Source organism: Miscanthus floridulus, chromosome 6 (genome assembly GCF_019320115.1).
Source record: "Miscanthus floridulus cultivar M001 chromosome 6, ASM1932011v1, whole genome shotgun sequence".
Classification (NCBI taxonomy): domain Eukaryota; kingdom Viridiplantae; phylum Streptophyta; class Magnoliopsida; order Poales; family Poaceae; genus Miscanthus; species Miscanthus floridulus.
In genome coordinates, this window is record NC_089585.1 from 22069581 (window position 1) to 22090401 (window position 20821).

The 20821-nt window shown below is 47.9% G+C and overlaps 1 pseudogene; it reads left to right on the top strand.

The window, feature by feature from the left end:
- LOC136457822 (uncharacterized) overlaps window positions 1–20821 on the top strand; it is a 42965-nt pseudogene that overhangs the window by 18870 nt on the left and 3274 nt on the right.

The window sequence follows — 20821 nt, forward strand, 5'->3', positions numbered from 1 at the left end:
CTCAGGGTCTCATCTTTCTTTTTCACAAAAATTGCCAGACATCCCCAAGGTGAGGAACTAGGTTGGATAAACCCCTTCTCAATTAATTCTTGTAACTAAGCCTTCAACTCGGCCAATTCCTTAGGTGGCATCCTATAAGCTCTCCAAGAAATCGGAGCTGTTCTAGGTTGTAACTCTATGTTAAACTGTACATCCCTATCAGGTGGTAGACTGGGTAAATCTTCAGGAAACACATCCAGAAATTCACACACTACTAGAATATCTCTAATCTCTTTGATAGCAGTTGCACAAATCTTGCCCACTGATCTTCTTAGGGTTGGAAGTTGGATGAGAAGTTGAGAATTACTATTAGGCAAACTTACTCTTAAAGTCCTATTCAAAGCATCTATAACAGCCTTATGCTGATACATCCAATTCATTCCCAAGATTACATCTATATCCTGATCCTTAAGGATAATCATGGTAGTGGGAAAAATATGCCCACCCAGGTTTACAGGTACTTGGTATACCATTTCCTTAGTACACAGACGTCCCCCGGGCGACTGTATAAAGAAACTTTCCTTTGTTGCCCCAATTGAAATTTCATGCTTCACGACAAATGTTCTATTGATGAATGAATGTGATGCGTCAGAATCAAAAAGTATAATTGCAGGATGATTGGCAATAGGAAACATACCATCATCACTGGCTCCTCTTTTGGAATTTCTCTAGCTCGAATATAGAACACCCGTCCTGTCTTCCTCTCATCTTTGCCCTTCGGAACATTCTGATTGGGGTTCTTATTTGGTGCCTGACCCTGTTGTTGATTGGCAGGGGCCTTCTGATAATTTTGATTAGCCTGCCTAGGATATAGACATTCCTTGGAGAAATGACTAGTCCTTCCACAATTGTAACATGGATAGTTGTGACCCTGGGACGTTGGAGCATTGCCACTAGGAGCATTGGTCGACTATGAGTTTGGATAGGTTATAGCAGGACGAACATTTGACTGTTGCCCGGCTTGAGACTATGGTGGACGGTAAGGAGGACGATTATGATGTACTGGATGATAAATCACCCTCTGCCTCTTCTGATTTCCCCCAGAAGATCCAGACATCATACTCTTTTTCTTTTTGAGCTCCTTATGCTGCCGATACTTTGACTCTGAAGCAATTGCAATATTTACTGCCTCATGATAAGTGACATTGGTGCAAGTTGTCATCATTGTTTGCAGCTTGGTATTCAAACCTCTCATAAACCACCTCTTCTTCTTGGCATCAGTATTGACATGTTCTGATGCATATTGTGACAGATGATTGAATCTTCCCACATACTGCATCACTGTTTAATCTCCTTGCTTCAAAGCAAGGAATTCATCTAACTTCATTGCCATCACTCCTTCAGGGATATAATGGGCTCTGAAGGCAGTACGAAACTCAGCCCAAGTTATTAGAATGCCAGCTGGTTGCATAGCCACTAAGTTCGCCCACCAAGCACTTGCTGCACCTCTAAGTTGCTAGGCGGCAAACGCAGGTTTCTGATATTCCATGCATGGAATAAGATCAAATTTCTGCTCCATGGTTCGAAGCCAGTCATCAGCCTCCAATGGTTCATCTGCCTTAGTGAACACCAGTGGTCTTATGTCTATAAAGTCAACATATGTAGCCTCCTGTCTGTTATGGTGATGACCACGGTTTCCTTACATCTGATTCTGATTACTTAGAGCGATCTTATGAAGCAAACGGGAATTTTTAGCCGTCACATTGACAAGTGTGGTTATAGCATCAGCTAGATTTGTTGGAACTGGTGGCGGATCTAGAATACCATCCTCATCTTGTGAAGTTCTAGGAACATACGAACCCCACGTATGACGCATCTACTCATAACAAACCAAACTTTATTCACAAGCCTTTATTGAATTGCATAAAAGCTTACTCCAGACACATTACATAGGGTTTACTACTATAAACACTAGAACCTGTAATTACTAAAACAAGATACATAGCTTAACCATAATTAACTATTATACAACTCTACTCTTTTCCGTGATTACTTCAAACTTCAGGCTCGGTATTCATTTTGAAATTATTACCGCCTTCATCATCACTTTCATTGATCACTACTAATTCTTTAGGATTTTCTTCTTCTTCCTCTTCTGATTCGTTATCATCGGCAAGGATGACATAGGGGTCCATGGCATCAGCTTGGGGCTCATGATTCAGGTTTAGTAGATTGCTAAGCCTATGAACTTCCTCATGTAGATAGGTATTATGTTCTTCTAAATCTTCTACATAGAATTCTAGCTCATGAGTTCTAGCTCTAGCTACATTTTCCCTATGCCAAGCCTCATTTCGTCCCTCCACCATACAAACTAACATGCTTTTGCAGTTCCTATGTGTGGTGGTGAGATGCCTCAATTGATCCTGTAATTCTCCTACCTGTATAACATCCAAAGCTCTATCTCTAGTAGCTTGTGCTAACTCTACAGAAATCCTCTGTATCTCTGCCTGGGGATTAGGCCTAGAACTGCTACTGCTAGCACCATCGTTTCTAGGGGCAAGTTGGTGATGAGGAACTCCTTTGGGTCTAGTGGACTTACGGGCATCATCTTGGCACGAGCCATACTGTAGGAAACCAATTTAATCCAAGTAAGACCATTTGATCAAAGTCTAAAGAGCAGCTATGATGAATTACATTACTCAAACCAGTCTCACTACTCAACTCTAGACTAAGAGGTGAAGGAAGTAACGAGTGAATTAATAATGATGCATGAATCATTCTTACAAACAAAAACATCAAAGTTTATAATGCACATAAACAACATTTATTTTTATATAGGGCATAGTAAGATTACTACTCCACCACACAAGACCCTTTTAATTAAATAAGGAATGGTGAGAAAGAAATAAGATAAGCCAGAAGCAATTTGGACCAAATTAGCAAGTTAAATTTAGTCATCCCAAATCATTTTGAAGTTTTTGTAAAACAATACAACAAAAACCTTGTAACGATTGCTCTGATACCATTATGTGGTAGAACCTCCTAAGTTATAGGGCCCACATGCACCTGTCACTGTCCGACGACCTTTGACATTTATGCATCTGCTTCCATTAACTTAAAAAGACTGTCAGGTGTCCTCGGAGAACCCCGAATCATCCATGATTTCCAAGCAAGATCACGTTACAGAGTCATTGTAGTATTACAACATTTATTCAAATATCAATATCAGAGTAAAAACAGCGAAAGTCTTACGATAACATAGTTTACAAACTAGTTGTTTCATACCTTACAAACTAAGTTCGATAATTATTACAAACCATAGTAGTAGTGGAGTGGCATAATTAACATATACATAACACATAAAATAAACATCCTGCCCAAGGATCACACATTTACTTCTCATCGTTAGAACGAACAATAGTCATGCAGCACGATCCAAAACAGATCTGCTCATGAGGCTCACCTGCAACAAGGGTTAACGAACCCTGAGTACAAAAGTACTCAACAAGACTTAACTGAAATATTAACTGATAAACTTAGGAATGCAGGCCCAGGGATTCAAGGTATAGCTTTAACAATAATCAAAGTTCTTTTGCGTAAAAGCTCTTTTAACAAAATTCTTCATATAGAAAACTTTATAAGAATTATATACAAAGCTGACACGATCCATGTTGAGATCATGAAACTTTATATCCAACACCTTCACAAACCTTATTTGAGTTTTAGTTATTAATACTACGATGATGAACAATGAGTTGAGTCTCCATAACCGAGGAGCAACAATGATTTGAACCGATTAAACCCAGCCGGGGATTCCAGACCACACGACATATGTAGGTCCCCGACCTACATATATCAACCTACTCTCGGATCCTCTAAAGCAAGAATGGGTCCGCACCACCCGAGAATATAGTACTCCACTAATCCAGCCCATTGCCACGTGGGTACACGTTATTCCTGCCATCTCTCCACTTCTAGTGCATGAGTAGCCATTCTCGTAATATAATCGCCAAGTTCAGGCTTACCGGAGTATGTGGTTAGTACTACAAATTCTCACATCATGCAATTCAACAACGGACGTGCCTTAATTGACATAGGTGGAAAGAACCCGCTCATAAGACCTCTATGTCTTGTGGCTCACACACACACCGAGTCTGCCCGGTCTAGATTTATTACTCCACATTCCCATATCACATGATAACATAAGTAACCAAGGTTCCATTTGAAACTTGCATGTGACAGTTAATCACCTGACTTCATCGTTCTACGCGTAGCTAAGCAAAACTAGGCATATACGAATTTAAAACTGGTAATATGGTAAATATGGAATAACAAGGTTGGTAATGCACCAATAAGGCTCTTACTTAACTCCTAATCACTTAATGCAGTAATGGAAAGCAAAAGCGAAATTAATTTGTAAAACACAAGGTAGGGTTGTATGCATCCGGGGCTTGTCTTCGTTGACGGAAAAGTCCGGCTCCTGCGACGTTTCACAAGTATTCGATCCGACCTCAACAGACGGATTAACCTCCTCAACAACTTGATTAACTACCATGTTTTCACCTTTGTTCACTACATGTAATAACAATGCCATATTTAACATGATGCGGAATACGAAACATGATGCTCGATGATAGATGCAAAATTAATACTTTGAATACAACTTTTCTTCGCGGTACAGTTGCAAGTCAAACAGACTAAATCTTTTTTTTGTAACACATACATCAATTGCCAAGGATCATTATCAACTAATGACCCAAGGTCATCACTCAATCCAAAATTTCAAACAAAACCTAAATCATTAAAGGTTACTATTTGCTTTTATGAATTAATTATTTAATTCAAAATTATGAAATAAATCAACTTATTCTAATTGAACTCAAAATTTTACTACATGTTCATTACATGATAAGTAAGTAGCAAAACAAATTTCATAATTTTTGGACAAGTAAATAAGCCTAGAAAAATCATGGAATTCCATTTATTAATAAATTGAGCAATTTTTATCACATTCAAAAAGTACTAAAAAACATTATTTCATATTTTTCTTAAATACTATACATCACAGAGAAGTCACATAAAAATTTTCATAATTTTTGGAGCTCTAAATAAATCTACACAAAAATAACAAAAACAGATACTATTCATTCAAATCTGAAAATAGAAAAATCCATTTGAACGCTGAGTCACTGACAACGGGTCCCACCTGTCATCCCTAACCTTCGACGTTGACCACGGCGGCACATGTGCTAACCGGCGAATTCTCGCCGCCGGTGAGACCAACAGCGATGGCGAGGGTACTAACATGATCACTACGTCACAGCGCATCGATTTATGGCACTAACACGACCAATTATGGACTGAACCGAGCACTACGCCGACCATGGCGGCCACGACGGCGCTGCTGCACTACGCCGGCGATGTGAGACCTATAAAGCTTAAATGGATGGCTCAGGAAGCACCAGAGCTCACCCCGAATGAGTTGGAGCCAAGAGCCGAGCTGGATGATCAACGGAGGCGCTGGTCGACGTTCACAGCAACCACGGCGGAGCACGCAACGACGACGGCGATGTTCCGGTGACTGTGGTGGACAAAATGGTCAATCAACTGGGCACAAAGCACCACGGCACCATGGAGAAGCTGAAACAATGCTTCCCGAGGTCAGAAGCTCACCGTAGAGTGCTGGCCACGACGGAGCAGCCACGACAGAGATGTTGCCGACCGCGAGGAAGAAGAGCGCGCACAGCAAGTTCTCGGCGAATACAGGTGACCAAGGTTGGTTGGCTAGGTGCACAAGGAATAGGTGAAACTGGGACAGGCTTTGCTGAGATGGCAACGGCGCTAGGTCAATGGCGAGAGCTCGACGAAGCTGCGGTGGTGGCGACGGGAAAAACAGCGGAGGAAGAAAAACGACGACGACGGCGTCTCGGTTCTTATAACGCGACTCAGAAGCTCAAGGAAGCCATGATGGAGCCATTTCCGTGCCAGCGCGATGCCAAGGATGGCCACAATGTGCCTGGAACGCCGAAGAAGGTCGCCGGCGGTGTAGTTTGAGCGACGGGCACTGTTCCACTTAATTACATAATTGCCATCCCGTTAGAAACTCAAATTACTCCCAAATTTTCATAACAACTCAAAAATCTCTGAAAACAAAAGTTGTTCAAAATCAAAAGTTCTACAACTTTGCTTCTATAACCATCTCCTAATTCGGTCTAGATTTTGAAATGAACTTTTGAATTTGAATAGGGAAATTTAACGAATTACGCCTTTTTGAATTACTCAAAATTTTTCTAAACAACTTGAAAAAGTACAAAAACAAACTTTGTATAACTTGTCAAGCTCTACACTTTTGCTTTTGGGCTCAACCCTAAAATATGCTTAGATTTTGAAATGGATTTTCAGGGTAGGATTTAAATGCTGAAAATCAGGGTTTTCTCGAAAAATTCAAAATCCAAATAAACTTTGAACTTGAGTCAAACAATACAATTCAACACATACCACATGAATATAAACTTGTTTTAGTATATGCATCTCAAAGTTTTTAATATGACCAATTGCCTTGCAATGCATATGATGATATGGCAATTTTAGTATTTTAAACACCCGGGGTGTTATAGGGCGAGATGAAGAGCAGACCCGCGCCCACCCCGATCTTCATCAGGGATCCATCGAAGTACATGGTCCAGCATTTCGCCTAGACTAGGGCAGGTGGTAGTTGGGTGTCGGTCCATTCTGCCACGAAATCGGCCAAGACCTGAGATTTGATCGCTTTTCAAGGCGCAAAGGATAGAGCCTCCCCCATGAGTTCAACGGCCCACTTGGTATCCTACCTAAGGCCTCCTAGTTATGGATTATCTCCCCCAGTGGGAAAGACAACACCACGATTACTGGGTGGGATTCGAAGTAGTGATGCAGCTTGCATCGAGCCAAGACTACGGCGTAGATCAGTTTTTGGATGTGGGGGTAGCATGTTTTGGTCTCGGAGAGTACTTCGCTGATGAAGTAGATAGGTCGTTGGATGGGTAGAGCATGCCCCTCTTCCTGTCTCTCGACTACTATGGCTACGCTGACCACTTGGGTCGTTGCGGTGACGTAAAGTAAGAGAGCCTCGCCTTTGGTTGGCGATACTAGGATGGGAGGATTAGTGAGCAATGCCTTGAGTTTGGTGAGGGCTTCTTCGGCCTTGGGGGTCCATGACAAGCATTCCAATTTCCACAAGAGGTGGTATAGAGGCAAGCCTTTTTTGCCAAGGCGTGAGATGAAGCGGCTCAGAGCCGCAAGGCATCCCATAACCTTCTGTACTCCCTTGAGGTCTCGGATCGGTCCCATGTTGGTCACGGCCGAGACCTTCTCCGGGTTGGCCTTGATGCCATGTTCTAAGACTATGAATCCCAAGAGCATGCCTCGGGGAACCCTGAACACACACTTCTTAGGGTTGAGCTTGATGCCCTTCTCTCTGAGGCATTTGAAGGATATCCCTAGGTCATCGATGAGATCCTTGGCCTTTCTGGATTTGACCACGATGTCATCCACAAAGGCCTCAACGGTTCGCCCGATGTGCTCACCAAAGACCTGGGTCATGCACCACTAGTATGTGGCCCATATGTTTCTGAGGCCGAATGGCATAGTCACATAGCAGTACACGCCGAATGGTGTGATAAAAGAAGTTGCAAGCTGGTCGGACTCTTTCATCTTGATTTGATGGTAACTAGAATACGCATCAAGGAAAGATAGGGTTTCGCATCCCGTAGTGGAATCAACAATTTGGTCGATCCAAGGTAATGGGAAAGGGACTTTCGGACAGGTTTTATTCAAACCGGTGTAGTCTACACACATCCTCCACCTCCCATTTTTCTTTTTGACCAACACAGGGTTAGCTAACCACTCCGGATAGGACACTTCCTTGATGAATCCAGCCGCCAAAAGCTTCTGCACCTCCTTGCTGATGGCTCTGCACTTTTCTTCATCGAATCGGCATAGGCGCTGCTTCACCAGCCTAGAGCTGGTCCAGATGTCTAAGGCATGCTCGACGACCTCCCTTGGTATGCCCGGCATGTCTGAGGGACTCCATGCGAATATATCGGCATTCATGTGGAGAAAGTCGACGAGCACGGCTTCTTATTTGATGTCGAGGGTGGCACTGATCCTCAGTGCCCGGTCGTCAGGGCAAGTGGGGTCGACCGGGATGAGTTTGACGGCCTCCACGGGCTCAAAAGTCCTGGCGTGATGCTTGGAGTCGGGCACCTCGCTACTGAGTTGGTCGAGGTTGATGATGAGGGTCTTGGCCTCTGCGATAGCCTTGGCGTACTCGATGCACTCGACGTCATAGTCGTATGCATGCTCGTACATGGACTCGATGGTGATGACGCCGTTGGGGCCCGGCATCTTAAGCTTGAGGTACGTGTAGTTGGGGACCACCATGAACTTGGCGTAGCACGGCCGCCCTAGGATGGCATGGTAGGTTCCCTTGAACCCAACCACCTCGAAGGTGAGGACCTCCTTGCGGTAGTTGGAGGGAGTACCGAAGCAAATGGGCAGGTTGATGTGCCCGAGGGGCCATGTGTGTTTCCTCGGCATAATGCTGTGGAAAGGCACGGCACCATCCTGGAGCTATGACTGGTCGAGCTCCAGGAGCTCTAGGGTGTTGGCATAGAGGATGTTGAGGCCGCTGCCTCCGTCCATCAATACCTTAGTGAGCCGGGTATTGCCGATGATGGGGTCGACGACAAGTGGGTCCTACCCGAGGTTCGGGACATAATCAGGATGGTCATCTCGGTCAAAGGTGATTGCCTCCCGAGACCAGTTGATGTACCAGGGAGCGGCCACCTTCACTGAGAAGACTTCCCGGTGTTCCCTCTTCCGTTGTCATGCCGTGAGGCATGCTGAAGGCCCACCGAAGATCATGAAAGCGTTGTGCACTTCGGGGAATCCGTCGTCCTTATCGTGGTCCTTGTCGCCGGCGCCCCTCTTCTTGGTCTCGTCATCAGGGAGCCCAAGCTTGGCATAGTAACATTGGAGCATGGTGCACTCTTTGAGGGCATGCTTCACCGGGCCCTGGTGGTAAGGGCAGGGTTTCTTAAGCATGTTGTCGAAGAGCCTGGGGCCTCTAGGGCCTCGAGGGTTCTTGCGCTCTACGACCACGGCTAGGCCAGCCTCGAGGACTTCCTGCTTCCCCTAGCGACCCTTTTTCTTTTCCTTGTGGAGGTGGGGAGCCGAGGCCCTTGGGGTCTCGTCCCTCCACTTCCCCTTGGCGTCGTCGTTGGGGAAGATGGCCCCAATGGCCTCTTTGCCCAAGGCAAAGTTGGTGGCAATGTCGAGAAGTGCGGCCGCTGAGGTTGGTATGTTCTAGCCCAATTCTTGGACCAGGTCTCGGCAGGTGGTGCCGGAAAGAAAAGCCTAGACAATTTTCGAGTTGCCAACGCTTGGCAACTCGGTGCACTTCTTGGAGAAGCACCGGATGAAGTCTTGAAGAGACTCATCTGGCTCCTAGCGACAACTCTTGAGGTCCTAGGAGTTCCTAGGGCATACATATGTGCCCTGAAAATTCCCGACGAAGACCCTTACCAAGTTGCTCCAGTCGTGGATCTACGAGGGAGGGCGATGTTCAAGCTAGGCTCGCACCAAGTCTAATAAGAACAACGGGAGATTGCGGATGATGAGTGGGTCATCGTCCATGCCGCCTAGATGACAAGCCAGGTGGTAATCGGCCAGCCAAAGTTCAGGGTTGGTCTCACCGCTGTACTTAGTGAGGTTGGCCGGTTGCTGAAACCGGGCCACGAAATGAGCAACGTGGATAGCTCTACTAAAAACTCGAGGGCCAGGCGGCTCGGGAGAAGGACGGTGGTCCTCCTCACTATCGTAGTGGCCGCCCTGGTGTGGATGGTAGCCCCAGGTGGGCCCCTCATTGTTGTGGCATCGTCATCGGTCGACCACCTCATGGTCGCCTTGTGCCTCACATCGGTTGTCGAGGCGGTCGCGGACCGAGGAGACCCTAGTAGCTGTCGATACCTAAGCAGGCTTAGGATGGATAGAGGCCCCCCTATCCTACCAAGGTGGTGCCATGGGAAGTTTTGAAGCACCCCCGCACCGTCTAGAGGTGGAACTCTCAGCCTGCTGCACCACGGCGGTCTTGAGGAGATCCCGGAGCTCACCGTGGACCCATCACCCCTTCGTAGTGGAGGGCTTGAGCATCATTTGGACTAGCATTACTGTGGCTGCAACGTTCTAGCTAGCGCAATTGAAGATTGGGGGTTGCTCACCCCCTTCATCATCATTGATGCGGTGGTGGACGTCACGGGCCCTCCGCCGGGCTCCTTCGCCATCACCGTGACCCCGTTGCTCCTACTCGAGAGTGTCTCGGAGCTGCTGTAGAAGGAGTCGATCTTGCTCAACCTTGGCCTGAAGCTCATGGAGCTGCTCCAGGTCCAGATGTCGAAGTTGTCTGGGGGCAAGGCTCTCATTCTGCGCTGCTAGTGGGACAACGCATGAGGGTGTGGCATCGCCCGCTCCCTAGCAAAGCGGGGTACGGTTGCCTGCCCCTTTGTCCTCATCATCCATGCTCGGCATCTCGAGTCCAATGTGGAAGCATTCATGAGTGGGATCATAAGTTCCTTCGCCATCAGAGTCAGAGTAGCCGAAGCAGTAGTCGCTCGCGGCCAGGAAGCGGTGCATGGCTTCATGGTCGTGAAGTCCAGAGAAGTCCGCTCTAGCCCACGCCTTGTCCTCCTTCAAGGAGTCAATGTGGGAGTGAGTCAAAGTCATGGTGCCGAAGTCAAGGGCAAAGCATTGGTAGCATCCCGAGGGCTCTGCGTGACCAGAAGCGTAGGTAGAAGCATAGGTGGCGGCGGCATTTCTCAACCCAAAGGGATATGGGGATGGTGCCATCGCCCGGCTTTGCTCCATTGAAGTTGACTCCTCAGGACATGGTGGGGCAGAGCTTGATGTCAGGGTGTCGTCGTGCGCCACCGGTGTCTTTCCCATGTCTAGGCTCAGGCTAGATAGGTCCCCAACCAGGGACCTTATGCCAACAGCTGGGCATGGGATACCAGTGGAGAGCGGTGCGTTGCCCTAAGTTCATGTGGTGTCGGGGTGGCCCCGCTCGCATCGTGCCTGGCGAGCACGACGAGAGCAGCCGCCTGGGTGCCACCTGCGCCTGGGCCACGGGTGCGTGACGTCGTCATCGGTCGGTGGGGCTCGGGGTGTGAGAAGTACCATATCATACTCACATCCTAGAGACATAAACTCTAGGCTCCCGAACCAAATCACAGTGCCGAGACGCAGTGGTTGTACGGGATCTGCCATCCAGAACTTGTTAGGGAGATGAAGCTAACACACAACACCCCTACCTGGTGCGCCAACTGTCGGTGTTTTGGATCGGCGAGCCCTCAACCAACTAGTAAAAATGTGCTGCATGCCCCTAATCTCGGATGGTGATGCAAAGAGACACAAGGTTTATACTGGTTCGGGCAATGGGCACCCTACGTCCAGTCCAAGAGATCGATCTTGTATTCCTTGTACCGAAATGCTCGTAGTAGGGGGTTACAAGCAGGGCAAGAGAGGGAGCTAGTCCTAGGTCTTAGGTGGTAGAGAAGTGTGCGTGTTACAGAATGTCGAGTGTGTGTTCGTCTACCTTGTGAACTCATGAGCCCCCCTGAAACGGACCGAATCCCTCCCTTTTATAGTTGAAGGGGGGACAGGGGCGATACATGTGTTAGCTATGCGGCGTCGTACGAATAGAGGCGGCATGTCTGAGCCCTATAGCCTGTTACTATGATGGCATGGTTGGTGGAGAGGTCCTGCCCTTGGAGTGCTGGAGTGACGTGCCGTTCACATCCGATCTTGTGCGACGTGGGAGCTCTAGTGATGGCTGGATGCAGGGCCTGGCGAGCGACATGCTGGTTGCTGTGCGTTGGCTGCTTGAAGAGCCGAGGCCCAGTTGGTGCCGAGGCCGATCCGTCATAGGGGGCTCGGTAGGCGTGAATCCCGAGGTTGCCAAGACCCCGAAGTAGACTACCAAGGCGTGGCGAGAGCAGTTGGTTCTGTACACTGATTCTAAGGCTATAGTAACTTGGACTTGACTCTGCACGCCGCGTTGTTTCTAGAGCAGGGGTTAGGTAGCACAGTGTAGGATGGGTGCCGGTTGTGGGTATAGTACTGAGCACAGTGGTCGATAACCCCTGTCCTATCCTAGACGGTGTGGCTTTGATGTGACTGGTGTCCAGTCGGCCATGCTGCTGTGTCGAGCCATCGTTCGGCTGATATCGCAGGAGCGGTTGAACGCACCAGTCAGACGTGATGTCTTGTCTGAGAAGTTGGTCGAGGCAGAGGTGACAAGGTGGTTTTGCCGAGCCAGCCTTGAGTGAGGCAGAGAATCAATGTCTTGTCCGAGGCTGTACGCACGGGGCCTCGGGCGAGACAGAGAATTGGTTCCTCGGCCGAGGCCTCAAGCGAGGCGGAAAACTGGTAGGCTGTCCAAGGCCCTCTGTGCGAGGCCTTCCATGTGAGGCCCCTAGCGGGGCAGAGAGTACGTGGCTTCAGGCATAGCCGGGGTTTGGCCAACAGTTGTCCCTTGGCTTTGATTTTGACAGGGTCTAAGCGATTTTTTCGATTGTTGCTTAGGGGACCCCTTCTCGTGGTACCCGACACCTATCAAGATAGAGGATGAGATCACCCCCAAGAAATTAGTTAGGTAGATAAGTCAGGCAGCGAACTTGTAATAAGTGGACAAGCTCTTTAATTTTGTTCTGGCCAAACAGATTTTTAGCTCTTCTCCCCTTTTTTTAAAAAAAGGTTAATGCATTTTGACCCTTTCCAACGTTAAGGCTGTAAAGCTCGGGGTGTGTGTTAAAAAACACTAATCACGCTGGTAAGCAAAAACATCGTAGCCACTGGGGCATAGGTTTCTTGTGGTCCAATTAGTTTTTACTCAACGTTTGTTTCCACAACCCTTGCTTCTTGATCTTAACGTGAGAAAGGGTCGGGCATAGAGAATATCTACTGGATAGATATGCTCTTTAATTCATTCTGACTCTTTCAGTAGTTAAGGCCAAAAAGCTCAAGGTACAGGCAAAAAACTCTAATCATGCTGGTGAGCAAAAATGTTGTAGCCGCTAGGGCATAGGTTTCTTGCAGTCCGACTAGTTTTACTCAATGTTTGTTTCCACAACCCTTGCTTCTAGATCTTAACGTGAGAAAGGGCCAAACATAGAGAATGTCTACCAGATAGATATGCTCTTATCATCCCCTGAGTGAGGCCCAACCCCTTGCCGTTGCTAGGGTCAGGTGTCACTAAAGATCGATGAGTCGATAGCAAAACCAATAAGAGAAAGTGTGTGTAGATTAAGGGTAAAAGTGACATAGCTGTTTGATGTTCTAGGCATTGACAAAGACTTCATTGTCGATGGTCTTGAGCTTATAGGTCCTTGGTTAGAGCACCTCCACGATGACATACGGTCCCTCCCATGGTGGAGAGAGCTTATGGCGGTTCTTGTTGCTCTAGACGAGGCAAAGCATCAGGTCCTCGACATTGAAGGCCCTCCCCGCACTTGATGGCTATGGTACCGGCGCAACGCTTGCTAGTACTTGGCCGAGAGGAGGAGGGCAACATTGTGCACTTCATCTAGCTAGTCCATGGCATCCTCAAGGGACTCAATTTCTCCTTGTTCATAGTACCCCTAACCCTCGGTGCTCCATAATCGAGGTCGGTCTAGAGGATAGCCTCAGAACCGTAGACCATGAAGAATGGCGTGTAGCCGGTGGCCTAGCTAGGGGCCGTCCTTAGGCTCCAGAGCACCGTGGGAAGCTCCATGATGCATCATCTGCCAAACTTGTTCAACCGGTTGAAGATCCTAGGCTTGAGGCCTTATAGGACCATGTCGTTCGCGCGCTTGACCTACCCATTCGTGCGGGGGTGCGCCACGGTGGCCCAAACGATGTGGATGTGGTATTCATCATAGAATTAGAGGAACTTTTTCCTAGTGAACTGCATGCCATTGTCCATGATAATGAAGTTTGAGACTCTAAAGCGATGGACGATGTTAAGGAAGAACAGCACGGCTTGCTCGGACTTGATCGTGGAGATCGGTCGAGCCTCTATCCATTTTGTAAACTTGTCTATGGTGACAAGCAAGTGCGTATAGCCCCTAGGCACCCTCTTGAGAGGTCTGACCAGATCAAGCCCCCAGATCATGAATGGCCATGTGATGGGGATTGTTTGGAGTGCTTGGGCTAGCAGGTGGGTCTATCGAGCGTAGTATTGACACCCTTCATAGGTGTGCACAATCTATTCAGCATCGCCTACTGTGGTTGGCCAGTAGAAGCCTTGTTAGAACATGTTTCCGACTAGGGTCCTAGGTGTGACATGGTGCCCGCAGACCCCATTGTGGATATCATTTGGCAACTGCTTCCCTTGTTCGATGGGGATGCAGCGCTATAGGATCCCAGTGTGGCTTTGCCTATAGAGCTCGCCCTCAATAATGATAAAGGACTTGGCATGATGCACGAGCTACCGAGCCTCCATTTTGTCTATCGACAGCGCCTCATGGAGGAGGTAGTTGAGGTAAGGCGTCATCCAATCAACCAGAGGGCCAGCTCTATCGCTGGATCCTTGTCAAGCTCCATGACTTCAGGGTCAGATGGAGCCACTAGCTAGTTAGCCCCCAAGCCTAGGGTAGGCAGCCCATCACCAGTCTATTTTAGCTCCTCGTAGCAGACCGAGGGCTTGTACTGATCGCTGACAAAGATGCCCATCGGCACAGGCTCTTGGCCGAACACCATTTTCGCCAGTGTGTCGGCCTGAAAGTGCAATCAAGCCCTAATTGTGGGGTTTTGGTAATAATAACCACGCAATTATAGAACTAATGAGATTTATTAAGATGACAAGTAGGGAATTTATATTCGAGGATACAACACAAAATGGAGGAGCCCCCAATTACAAATGTAGATGGCTTCAAACTTAAAGGAGGTTTAAATTATTTTATATTTTGAATTTGAGTATAGGAAAAGCCATACTATAAAGGGTGACACAATGCTTAAGCTAATATATGCTACCAAGTGCTCAAACAACCACATGCATCCTCAGATTCATAGCCAAGACAGTCTACACTTCACTATTACCCTTGATGTCTTGCATGGTGTGGCACTGCCGCACTTGAAGAGAGGCACTGCCACACTTGAGTTGTGGCACAAGGAAGTTAGCGCCCATGTTAACTTCCCTAGATGGCTCAAGACATATTAAAAGGTCTCGCCCGACCCTAAGGTCGTGGGCTCCGTCTCACCTAATCTCGAGGCCACGGGCTTCCTCTCGCCCGACCCCTTGGATGCGGGCTCTGTCTCGCCTGACCCCTTGGGTGCGGTGACCGTTGGGGCTAGGGAGTATATATACCTTTCCTCTTCCTCCCCAATGGCTATTTGTCTCTTCTTCCTCATTTTAGCATGCTCAAAACAGAGCAGGAGCTCTCTCTGTCCCTCTATTGTTGACCTCAAGCTCCCAAGCAAATTCATTGATTCCCCATCAATCCTTGACGGAAAAGGGTCCAAAATTCGATTAGAGAGCAGCTCCATTGGTTCCACGACTCTAAAGAGCACTTGGTTTACATTTTGGCCAGTGATTGTGTTTGTTACTCTTGGAGCTTGGCTCCTAGCCATCTAGAGCATCGCCCATGGAGCTTGCCAAACTATGTGGCAGCCCCAAGAGGTTTGTAACCATCTCTTCAAGCTAGTAAAGTCACCCCTCATATCAAGAGTTAAGTCTCTTGACTTGAGAATGAGAAAGGGTTGGAAAGCCCTAAGCCTTAGTGACTAACCTCAACAACATGGAGGTAGGCAAGCCTTAGTGGTGAGCCAAACCACAAGATAAATCATTGTGTCACTTGTGCTTGATTTACATCACTTGCATGACATATTATGGTTGAGGTGATTTCTAGGGTTTCTAGTCGATCTACTTGTGTATGGTGTTCCTACCACTTCTAGCTCTTGATCTATGATTATCATACTTGCAGTAAGCTAGGAAATTTCTTCGATATAAGTTTTCGTTCATGGATTTTGAACTGTGATTCGAAGTTGTCTGTAGGTGCGACAGTACCGCTGTTCTAGCCCAATAGTATCGCAGTCCGGTAGTGCCGCCCTTTAGAATGGTAGTGCCGCTGGATGAATTTGATAAAAGTTTAAGTGTTTGTTTTGATAGGCCTATTCACCCCCCCTCTAGGCCAACCAGAGATCCTACACGGCCACCTCATTGAGATGGCTTAGGATGTGATTAATCTCAAGACCGTCAAACTTGTCCTCTAGCTGGCGGACTTCTCAGTAATGCACAACCATCTTGGCGTTGTGGTAGCTTGATTTCTTCATGACTTGGTCGATGACCAGCTAGGAGTCACCCCGGACGTCAAGCCATCGGATACCCAACTCAATGGCAATGTGAAGGCCATTGATGAGTGTCGCTGGTTGTTCTTCTTCTTGTTGGGGCGGTTGGAGGTGCCTTCTCTAGCATCCTTGTCCCGCTTTGCCTTGCCTTTGGGGCGGTCAAAAATCGCCCCGACTGCCTTCTCGCCCGAGGCATGGCTAGTGGTGATGTCGAGGAGCTCCTTGGTGGTTTCTAGGCCCTTACGTCTCAACTTGTGAACTAGGGACTCAGAGGTGGTCCCAGACAAGAAAGCTCCTATGATGTCGGTGTTAGCGATGTCGAGCAGCTCATTGCACTGTCGGGAGAAGCACCAGATGTACCCATGAAGAGTTTATTTGGACTTCTATTGGCAGTTTTTGAGATCCCATAGGTTCCTAGGACATGCGTATGTACCCTAGAAGTTTCCCATGAAGATCTCTTTTAGGTCCGCCCAACTTTGGATTCGGTTGGGCGGAAGGTGTTTCAACCATGTTCGTGTCGAATCAGCCAGAAATAATGGAAGGTTGCGGATAATGAAATTGTCACTATCCACTCCACCGGCTTGGCAAGCAAGCCGATAATCCTCGAGCTATAGTCCAAGGTTTGTTTCCCTAGAGTATTTTGGGATGTTGGTTGGCGGCCGATACTGCGGTGGGATGACAACGTTGAGGATGTGTCGGCCAAAGGCCTAAGGTTCCAGCAAGTCAGGGCTCGGGCTTCAGTCCTCACTACTGTTTGTAGCGTTCGCCACAACAAAGGTGGTTGCCACAGCTAGCCTCCTCCCTTTCATCGCTGTAGGCACACCTGTGGGCATCTAGGGTGTTGCGTGCATCATGACAGAGGATGAGATGCTCATGCACTGAGGTCGTGGCATGCGGCATGCCACCTTGCTGTGCCTAGTGGACTGACACGTCCCTATTGAGTTGCTCTTAGGACACACGCTGCTAGTGTCGAGCTCGCGTCGTTAGGACAATGAGCTCTCGGCCTGCTGCGCTGCCTCACGCTCGAGTAGCATGCGAATCTCATGATGGGCCTGACGATCCTTGAGTGTCGCAGGCTCTAGAGGCCTCTAGAGCAAGGCCACCACGGCAGTGATGTTCTGGTTTGCCCGGGTGAAGTATGGGAGGGCTTCGTCATCCTTGATGATCCTCCGGTTCATGTCGCGGGCCATGGCGCGCGCATGCCCAGCATCTCCATGTCGCTCGATCTCTCACTCGAGCTTCACGCATTCCTACTCAAGCTAGAGTAATGCTTCTTTGAGCTCTTAGTGTTGTGCCCTTAGCTGCTCTACCCATAGGTGAGGTGGGGCCCTTACATCCCCCTCGACCCTATCATCGAGGTCATCTGTTGGGGTAGCCCCTCTCTCATGGATGCTTTCGATGTATCCCTTGAGGGTACCTGCCATGAAACATTCTCACGAGGGGTGATGGCTTCCCCTGTTGGAGTCAGAGTCAGAGGGCGACTCCAATTCTCCAGCGAGAAGGTCATGGAAAGATTCCATGATGTATTCGGTCATCCCCATGAACTCATCGTTCGTAGGGGATGGGGGCATGATTACGCCACAAGGTGGCCAACGGTCTCTACGGCGTTGCGCAGATCGAATGGGAGTGCTATTGGGGCGCTCTAGATGAGGTATTCTAGGGAGAGCAGCTTTCCTCTGGCAAGCTACATCATGATGTTGGCGAACAAGAAGGTGAGGCGATGCAAGTCCTCCCATGACGGTCGGGGTCCTAGGAAGGCACCGAGCTGGTGCTCTAGCCTTCCATAATCAAAGTCAAGGAGTTGGTCGCTTATAGGGGCGTGGGCCTCTAGTGCGTGTAGCTACAGCTCCTCAAGCATCTCGGTGATCATGTCGAGGCCAAAGGAGTGGAGATGCTGGATGGCGGTGGGAACCTACGCTAACTCTCCCTCTGTCGTAATGATAAAGTCTAGGTTCTCGAAGCGCATGTGCACGCCCAGGACCTAGCTAACGCCGTGACTAGCCATCTGAGGCTTGATGTGGACATCGAGACATGCAAAAAGCCCCTACCTAGCACGCCAACTATCGGTGTTTTCAAACCACCGATGAGTAAAATTGTATTTGCGCGTCTGGCTCAGATGGTGTGCTCAGAGGACATAAGGGTTTATACTAGTTCAGTCAGAATGTCCATATGTCTAGTTCACAGCTACTCGTGCTATCAACACTTGGTTTGCAGTAGGGGTTACAAACAGACAAGAGAGGGAGAGGATCCTAAGTCTCCAATGGAAGGAGTGAATGGGTGCTACGAGCTCGCTTATCGCTCAACCGTGTGCTCATATCATGCTCTTGTGTTTTGATCTCTCCTTTCATGGGGTGCCTTGCTTCCCCTTTTATAGGTGAAAGGAAAGCACGAGTTACAGAGGAGGAAAAGGAGAAGAACGAGAGAGAGAGAGAGAGAGAGAGAAGAAGGCTTCTAGGGTTGTCGGGTCCTTCTTCTCCTTCATGTGGGTTCCACTGATCCTATATATGTCAACAGGGATAGCTCCATGTCATAGCCCTATTCATCACTAGCGCCATGCACAGGCATCATTTGCTGGTCATGGCGTTCCACTCCATCCTAACGGACATCGTGGTGAACTGACACACCTATCAGCATCCGTACGAGGATTAGGCAGAACAGCACCGACATGCCTGACACTGTTGATGATGTGAATCCCTAGGTATGGCCTATCATGGCCACATGTTACATTGAGGCATGCTAGCCTCTTCCCTAGCATTGGAGTTTTGACCCAGGCCAATATGTTTGGACCTAGAGTGGTTGGCGATGGTATGGGTCCCCGTCGGACGAGACAAAACCCGCATCCTCAAGGTAGAGCAAGATGGAGCCCATGACCTTGGGCGAGATAGAAACCACGTCCTTGGGGTGGGCGAGAAGGAGCCTGCACCCAATGGGTCGGGCGAGACGGAGCCCATGGTGTTGATGTTAGGTGAGACGGAGCCCGTGGCCTTGAGGTTAGGCGAGATGGAGCCCGCGGCCTTGGACAAGACAGAGCCTGTGGCCTTGGACAAGATGTAACCCATGTCCTTGGGGTCAGGCGAGATGGAGCCCACGGCCTCGAGGTCAGGCGAGATGGAGCCCGTGGCCTTGGAGTCAGGCGAGACCTTTTAATACGTCTCGAGCCATCCACGGAAGTCAGTATGGGCGCTAACTTCCTTGCTTTGGGTATCCCTAATATCGATACCCGACATTCTGCTTTTGCAGATCTAGAGTGCGTTCTCTCCATCATCTGTAGCCTCATCACCAAGGCTGGATCCGAGGACCAGGCACTGCAGATCACCAACCTCATCTGTGGCAAGCTCACCCAGTAGCCCGGCGACAAGCCAGCGTTGCGCCTCAAAGTGTAAGCAACAACTGTTAGCAGAGAATTCGATTGTTTGTTTGTGGCATCCAAGGGGGTTTGCTTACAGACCTATTCCCAATGTCTGTGTATCTATGTAGTCTTTTCAGCTTGTACATTCTTCTTCTAAGCCCCTACAGCAAGGCATTTGTTTACAAGAAGGCTCTTGAGCTTGCCACGGCTGGAAAGGTTGCCGAGTACATCATTCCATATTTCAAGAACATCGATAGCTTTGTCAGTGAGTGGGGTATTGGCAATTTGGAGCAGAGGGATCTATATCTTGCTATCACCAGAATCCTCAAAGACCAAAAGGGGTATGACATGCGTGACTCTTTAAGGCTTGTCATCAAGTTCCTGTCTATTGCTACTTGGCTTGGTTTTGCACTGATACAATTCAACCATTTTCTCTTATGATTGACAGCATGGCTAAGGAGTACTTCAACTTTCTCAACAAGTCCTTGCCACATTCAAAGGGTCAGATGATGAATCAGCTACAATTGGTGATGCAAAGGAAGAGGACGTTGCGGTGATCATTGAGTTTGTCAAATCGTCTAATCTCTTTCAGGTGCCTGTTTACTCCTGTCCATGCATCTGTAATATTGATTCTATGAGAAAAAAATTCATGATATATAATCCTCAGGAGGATAATTTTTCCCTTAGCTGTTCATTAGTGCCTCTTGCAAAATAGGATGCTATTCTTACATCATTTATCCAAATGTGTTTACTGTTGTATGTTGTTATTAATGCTAGCATTAGTTTCACACTTTCATGGACAAAAGATGCTCTAATGCCATCAACTTACATGTAACCAGTGTTGGTGCTCTCAGTATCTTCTTGGACCTGAGCTTGTGTGATTATAAGTTGGCAGAGTTGACATGGGGGTGTCCTTCTTAGTTCCATTTTTTTTCTTTTTATTGTCTTGCTTAGATAGATGATCATGTATGTTTCCAACTCAACCAACTACTCTTCCATAATGTCAATCTCTTGTATGTATGCCAACAATAACTATGAATAGTGAATATATTGAGTTGTTTCAAATTTTGATCTTGACAATCCATGAATGTGGTCTAGGAACATAGTAAAATCCTTTAGTAGCTTTTTAGT